The following is an 8,312-nucleotide window of genomic DNA, read 5'->3' on the forward strand; positions in this document are numbered from 1 at the left end:
AAAATTGCTGGATCAGGAGTCGACACTGTTGAGTGGTGTGCTTGGGATAAATCAAATTACCCTCTTCATCTTTCTTGGTGTGAATGTGACATGGCAAATCCAACACATCATTTCCATCTTGATCTTTCACTTTCTTGGGATTCCAGGGCCCTTTGGGCTTCCCCTTGAACTTTCCTTGAGCCATAACAAAGGCCTCACCAGGAGCAACTGGCTCTGCCTTACGCTTCTGTTTCCGATTGGAAGTACCTCCACCGGTGTCCTGGGCGACTATTTTGTGCTTGCCACTCCGGAGTCGGTCTTCCTCTTCGCCGTTAGCGTATTTGGTGGCAATCTCCATCATCCAAGTTACAGTCAAATCTCATGTCCGAACGAATTTCAGATTCAACTCCCGATACTTAACGCCTTCCTTGAAGGCACAAATTGCTTGGTGATCTGACACATTCTCCAGTGTATGGTGTAACGTGATCCATCTCTGGATATAGTCTCTCAAGGTTTCAATCAGTTTCTGTACACAACACTGTAATTCTGTCAACCCTGTCGGTCTCTTGCAAGTACCCTCAAAAGTTCTAACAAACACTCTGGCGAGTTCTTCCCAAGTGTATATGCTACCAGGTGCTAATTGGTTCAGCCACGCCCTGGCCGAGCCTTCCAACATGAGAGGGAGGTGCTTCATTGCCACTTCATCATTGCCACCACCAATTTGCACAGCCACTCGGTAATCTGCAAGCCAAGTGTCAAGCTTAGACTCACCGTGAACTTGCTAACTCTAGTAGCCAACCTGAAGTTGGGAGGAATCACTGCGGCCGTGATGGCTCTGCTGAAACAATCGGGACCAGAAACGTGCACTCTGCTGCGAGTCGAATAATCTCTGTCATGACCTTCTCTATGTGCTCTGTTCCTATCAACCAGACCTTGAACGAGAATAGATCTCACATCAAAGCCTGGCTCTCTTGGGTCGACTGGTACTTTCGCTCTCCGCGGTGGGGGCTCCTGTCATACTACCACCGAGGCACATAGGACCCACTCCTCGGAGGAGGCGTGGGCACTCGACGACGGTCATCGTGGTCGAGTCAGTGATCATACCGCTCGCGGTTTCTGTACTGATCCTGCCAGTGCCCACGTCCCTCACGCCGCGGAGGCGATCTTGGCCTGTGAGCCGACTGGACTGTGTCCGCCACCACAGACCTGCTATGAATCCTATTCCGCGACTGAGATATTGTTGTATTCTATTCTCCAGCTGCTCGAAGCAAGGCTCGGATCTGCATCAAACCCCTGCCTGCCTCCGACCGGGTAGGCTGGATTGACTCTGCTATTTGGGCTGCGGAGTGCGGTATACCTGAGTTTGAGGTCGGAAAAGCTGTCGTCGAATGCATTCAGGGATTAGCTGCCGAGCATGCTCGTCGAGTGCATGCTGCAGGTTCTCCAGTCGCGTGCGCTCAGCCAAGTTGGCCAGGTGCGCTTCCTCCAAGGCCCGGGCCTTAGGGGTTTCTCCAAAGATAGGAGTGTGAAGTGCATCCATGTTGCGGCGGCGAAGCTCTTCCCTCCGTGGCGAAGAAAGGGGCTCGGGGCGATACTCCTTGTGAACGTGCGACGGATCGCCGCCGCCATCGCCACTATCGTTGCGGGGGAAGCCAGGAGGACTGGGTGGTCCGTCGACCATCAAGACTTCCGCCGCGGGATCGCTGCTGTTGCATTCGGATGCGGTCTCGACGGAGCCAGTCGATAGGTCGAACAAGCCGTAGAGAGTTTCGTCGGGCTCGATTGCCGCGACATGTGAGGTGGCCGACTGGCGGGGCACCGCATGCCTGATCCACCATTGGAGCCGTGACTGACTGGAACGCTTGTGCCCGCGAGTGGCGGGGGATTAGGACACCATAGGAACCGACCGATACTGGGTCGACGGTTGCCGAAGAAGGATGCCGCGGATGCCCGCGCGAAAGTGCATCCCCCTGTGGACGGGGAGTGCATCGACGTCGAGCAGAGCTTCCGGGAGACAGACGGAGTTGTCGGCGATGAACACGAGCGCACCGAGATGGATCTCGCGGCCCTCAATCAGTCCGCCGGCGGAAACCATGACGATGGGAATCGGAAAAAAATTGCAACTCCACCAGAAAGTCGCTAAGACACCTGCCCCAAGGTGGGCGAAAACTGTCGTGGATCTAAGACTGACAATAGAATGGGGGATAGGTATGAGGAGGCAAGATCCTAGCTATGGTGAAGTTGTACACACGAGTTTTACGAGTTCAGGCCCTTCGCGGAGGAGGGGGGTGGCTTATATAGAGTGGACTAGGACCCCAGCCAGCCCACGTTACAAGGAGTTTAAGGTACATAACGAGATGGTGTTACTGGTAATGGTAGCCTTAAATGCCTTAATGGCCTTAAAGGTTACAAAGTGGACGCTTGCCCGTTGCTGTTCTCGACGACTCTTGGTCTTCAAACAGGTCGAATGAATTCTTGTATGGTCGAATGATTGTGTGGTCGAGTGACCCAAAGAAGGAGGAGTCTCCGAGTGACTGGTAGGTCGAGTGGATTGTACTGCAAACCTTTGTTGGGCCCTCCATGTCGTCTCTTCAGCTTCTTTTCTTCTAAGACAGTGACCTTGGATAGGACATATAGGTCAGGCCTATTACCCTACCCTAGGTCTATGTCCTCATCAACGCCTGTCAAAGATTAGTCGATACTGGAGAGGTTCTTCATTACTCTCAATAAACTAATGGCGAACCATAGCATTATAATCTAGAGAAGCGGGAGGTAAATCAATATCATTTCCACATATGGGTATATCCAGAAAATTAGCTAAACGAGTTGCATAAATTCCACCAAACAAGTCTCCACTTAAACTATTAAGATGTAGCCTATGTGCAACAATAGCCCCCAAGTTATACTGTTTATCACCTAATACCGCACTCTTGAGGACACTAAGATCTGGAATGCACATGTGACAAGCGTCATCTTTACTGTTAATGCATCTACGAATGAAGAGAGCAATATAATGTATGGAAGGGAAATGAATACTCCCTATGGAAGCTTGTGTTATTTCTCTAGATTCCCCCACAATGATACTAGCAAGAAATTTTTTAAATTCAGATTTGGGAGGTTCACTAACATTGCCCCAGTGTGGGAGTTTACAAGCAGTATTAAAATCTTGTAGGTCCATGGTATAAGATTTATCATAGAGATCAAATAGGACAGTGTGAGAATTGCGTGATGATATAAATTTAAACCTTCTCACAAAGGAATAAGTTAGGTCATAATATTGGGGGCACTAATCTGACACGAAGCCCTCAAGTTCAGCATTACGCACATACGCATCAAATTATTCCTTAATTCCTGCTTGGACCATAAAATCTTCTGAAGGCCATTCACAAGGCTGCACTTGAGCTTCTCTTGGTAGTTCATAGTCCGGCTCACGTATTGCGGGCCTGGGTCCTTGCTTCCTTGAGGAACCACCTTGGTACATTTTCCTAAACATATTTCTTCCTCTGAAAAATTTCTGAAATTTTTAGTAACTTGAAATAAAAGAGAACCAAACTCAACAAGATTGATAGCAACTACTCCTACAAGTGCTGTCGGTGTACAAAAAGAGGGGTACGCTTTTTGTACCCCTATAATTGTGCACAGGCAGTCTAAGCCACGGGCACCACCACACTGAGCAAAGCAAGGGAGGTGAGCCAAGGTAAGGCCGAAGCTCAGGAGAAGCAGAACGACACCAAGACCAAGACCACAAAGAGTGAAGGGGACGAAGCGGACCCCCCCGGCAAGATCCTTGCCGGGAGGCGGTTTTAGCAAACCCGGCAAGACCCTTGACGTGGCAGCTCGCCCCACACCTACGAAGTGAGTTACCCTTGAGTCCACTGCCCCCATGGGGCAAGGATTCGGGAGACATCCCCATTGTGGCATGCAGATCTTTGTGAAGACATTCAAGATCAGATACACCCTTTAGAAGATGATGATCCTTGGTGGGATCCCAGCCAAGGAGGACTACAAGGCCCCCGGCAAGAGCCTTGCCGGGGATGACAGCAGGCGCCATGGCAAGACCCTTGCCGGGGCCCCGGCAAGGCCCTTGCCAAGAACACCCGTAGGGCCATCATCAGGCCCACGCCAGTCAAACCTCCACAGCCGCTCGCATGCAGCTACCGACCCAACCAGCTAGGCAGGCACCTGCGTGGCGGCATGCGGAACTTCGTGGAAAGCCACCACTACGCCACCTCAGCTGCCTGCCTGCCTACATGGCACCGCGGGCGCCACTGGCCAGGGCGCATGTCGACACGAGAGGGAGCGGCGACAGACAAGACAGGGCTCTCCCCCATCCCCGATAAAGCAAGGACACCAGGGCAAGACGCATTAAATGCGCCTTGTCATGTACTGCGAGGGATAACCTCACATCACTGTACCCTTCCCACCTCCTATGTGCCACTGTGGCAACCCCTTTCCTATAAAAGGAGGCCCGAGGCGACCAGGAGGAGGGTTCGGCTTTTTGGAGCTCCTCACGCCCCATAGCTAGCTCAAGAACACAGATATACAATCCACCAAAGCAGGAGTAGGGTTTTACGCATCCCCGCGGCGCGAACCTGGATAAACGAACCGTGTGCTATCTGTTTGATCCGCTCTTCTCACGACCCCATGCCCCGCAACCGTAGTAGGGATTCTTGTGATCCCATTGGTGTCGTTCCCACCGACATCTTTGGCGTGCCAGGTGGGGGGCACAGTTGTGAGAATCGGCTTTAGCAGTTAGTTCGACGCTTCTTCATCGTCATGGCGCCCAAGAAGAAGACGACGGTGGCGGTTGTCCCTTCGGAAGTCGGACATCCCGTCCCGAAGCGGGCGAGCAGCGGACCGGTCGCAGAGCACCAACACCGTCCCAGTAGCCGGAGTTTGGGAGGCGGCAATGTTCGTGCGCCTGGTAACGGGCCGCATGCCGCCAAATCCAAAGATGGAGCCAGGCCCTCCGCGGGTGGCGCGGGACCTTCCAAGATCGCTACCGCCCCGCCCGAAGGCGATGCCAGGGCCTCCAAGACTCCCACGCCGGTGCCGACGGCGCGCGGACGAACGGCGCAATCACGCCGAAGACCCCAGGCGTCGCCGCGGGAAGAGCCCCGAGCGCCACTCCCGGGAGGTAGAAGACCTGCCCGCTCGCCGAGGCGCTGGTGAAGATGGCATGCGACTGCGGGGTCATGATATAGCTCCTTCTGACATGGTCAGAAGTCGAAGCGCGTCGCGATCCGTGCAGGTTTCGCTGCCACCAACGACAGCAGAAGCCCTGGCGCGCGCGTAGTTGCTCCTCGATTTTCCTCCCACTACGGGGAAACTCGACGAATGGAGAGCCACTATCCGAAGCCTTGTTGCAGTGGCCAACAAAGACGAACCGAGTCCTGTGGAGCCCCCGGGTCGATGCTCCGATGAAGTCCCACGCACCAGTGGCAGGAAAGCCAGCGGCGCCGCGACCACGGTGCACTCGCCTCCTCCTCGCCCGGTACCGCGGACGCCAGCCCATCGCGATGTTGCGGGCGACGAAATCTCCATAGCGTCGTCCGACCCGCGGACCCACTGTGACCAGCCCCAAGTCCTTTGGGAATGAGAACATGAAGACGCTCGAACCACTATCAAGCGCCGGCGCGGAGCGCGCCACCAGTCAGACAAGCGAGCAGGGCCTGCTTTGAACCACCCGGCACTGGAGAGCCCTGGAGGCCTACCTTACGAGGTAGGCTGTCCGGCTTTTACCCGTGAGTTGTGGCAGTTCTAGTGGCCCACTCACCTCACCTTCAAACCTGACGTGGGTGAAAAGTACAGCGGCAAGACCCACCCGTCCGAGTTCCTCAGCATCTACACCATTGCGATGCAAGCTGCCGGAGCCCGCGACGATAAGGTGCTTGCGAATTACTTTCCGTTGGCTCTTAAACCCAACGCCATGTCATGGTTGATGCACTTGCCGGTAGACTCTACTTCCTCCTGGTCGGATTTGTGCCATGAGTTTGTGGGCGCCTTTACCGGAGGACACCAAGACCATGGCCAAGCGAGCGACCTGTATGTCATTCCCCAGAAGGGAGGCGAGAGTCTCCGCAAGTATATACAGAGGTTCAGCCGGATACAGTACAATATCCCTGATGTTCACCCTACCACCATCATCAGCGCGTTCCATCAGAACGTGCATAACCGCAAGATGCGCGAAGAGCTGGCAATGAACAAGGTGAAAGATGTAGAAGAACTCTATGTTCTTGCTGACAGATGTGCCCGGGCTGAAGAGGGAAGGAAGTACCCCGGCGAAGATGCTGGCGTGGAAACCGACTCCTCAGATGAAGATACTGCCGCCCCGGCGAAGAAGGGTCGGCGCCGCAACAGGAAGCGCAAAGGAAAAGCCGTGCTTGCCGTCGAGGGATCTGGTGGCACCGGCTCCACCAAGAAAACCAAGGCAGATGACCCCGGCAAGGAAATTGCCGGATGTGTCGCCTGCCGGGCCTTGGCGGTTGCTGAGAAGCCAGGGAACTCCGACAAGCGATACTGCAAGATCCATCGCACCAAAGGCCATGCTCTCCAAGACTGCCGACAGGTTGAGCTCCTCGCTGAGAAGCAGAGGGCTGAATATGAGAGGTGGGACAAGGATAAGGGCCAAGACGGTGTTGAGGGGTCCGGCAAGAAGCATGACGGCCAGGCGGGCCGTTGTGGCAAGGATATACAACATGAGATGCCCGTCCGGGGCCGTGACAAAAAGCCAGAAGACGACGATCACGAAGAGGAGGACGAATCTGGCGACCAAGAGTTTCAGAAAGCTACAAAGGCCATGTGCATCAACGGCGGCGCCTCGCTGCATACTTCTCACGGCCAGCTCAAAGGCCGCTGAAGTGGTCCAACACACCTATCATTTTTGACACTTAGGATCACCCTGATCGCACTATTGTGGTCGGGTGCTTGCCATTGTTGGTTTCACCAACAATACGCAACCTCAAGGTGACAAAGATGCTAGTCGATGGCGGGGCCGGTCTGAACTTGATCTCGCCTGCCATGATCGAGAAACTACAGATTCCTGATGGAGACCACGAGGAGACAGGCGCGTTTCAGGGGGTCAACCCAGGAAGAAGCCAACCTAAGGGAAAGGTCACACTGCCCGTAACTTTTGGAAGCGATCTGAACTACAGGACGGAGAGGATCGTGTGTGATGTTGCCAAGATCCCCTTGCCCTACAACGGGATCCTTGGCCTCCCAGCGCTGGCCAAGTTCATGGCGGCGTCACACTACGCCTACAACACCCTGAAGATGCCAGGACCTGTGACGATCATCACCATCCAATTCGATAAGAAAGATGCGCTGATTTGCGCTGACCAACTATAAAAGCAAGCAGTTGCAGCAGCTGCCGCCACTAGGGCACTTGCTCCTGCCGCTGGGACCCCGGGAGGGAAGAAGAAGAAGAAGACCGGTGAGACCTCGGACACCCACTCCGGCAAGTGCACCTCTTCGGAGTGTAGCGCTCCCGTCGAGGACGTGCCAGAGAGCTCCACTAGCTGAAACATGAAGCCCAGGGCCATACCGCCGGGAACCAAGAAGGTTTCTGTCAATGAGGACGGCACGGGAGGGGCTTTCACCATAAGCTCCACCCTTGATGACAAATAGGAATACGCGCTCGTCACCTTCCTGCGAGCGAATGTCGATGTATTTGCATGGCAAGCTTCCGACATCCCCGGTGTTCCCAGGGAGGTGATTGAGCACCACCTTGCTGTCTATCCTCATGCGCGGCCCGTCAAGCAGAAGGTCAGAAAGCAAGCTTTGGAATGACAAGAGTTGTCACGACCGGTTTTCCAATAAAAATATTTATTGATAAACCAGTCTTTTGAGTCCAGTATGAGAGAAATCCTCCTCACTGGTAGACAATTTCTTGATACAATAAGCCAGTAGCATAAAATATATTACAGGGTTGAACTGCGGTCGCTCAACCAAATTATTACAAGCACGCCAATAATCATACACAATGGCGGACAGGACACAGTGGTGTGGAGACATACTACTGACTCATGGATAGGTTGGTGGTGGAAAAGCACAGCGGGAAGGGAAATACAAGACTCTAATGATATCATTTCATCGAACGTCGAGGTGAGGCTCGATAAATTTATTTGGTAGCGGAAGCGGTTATAAAACAATGGCCAAATCCAGGGTCGCACGAGACTGACTGGGACTCCTCTAAGTGTCGGACTCGCTATCGAACTCTTCATCCATGAGATCGCCTTCGTCAGCATCTGGCCAAATCAACAAGCCAGTGAGTACTTTGAAAGTACTCGCAAGACAGTTCGGACGTAAGATATAACAAATGCATGCATGGATGC

Source organism: Triticum dicoccoides, chromosome 1A (genome assembly GCF_002162155.2).
Source record: "Triticum dicoccoides isolate Atlit2015 ecotype Zavitan chromosome 1A, WEW_v2.0, whole genome shotgun sequence".
Classification (NCBI taxonomy): Eukaryota; Viridiplantae; Streptophyta; class Magnoliopsida; order Poales; family Poaceae; genus Triticum; species Triticum dicoccoides.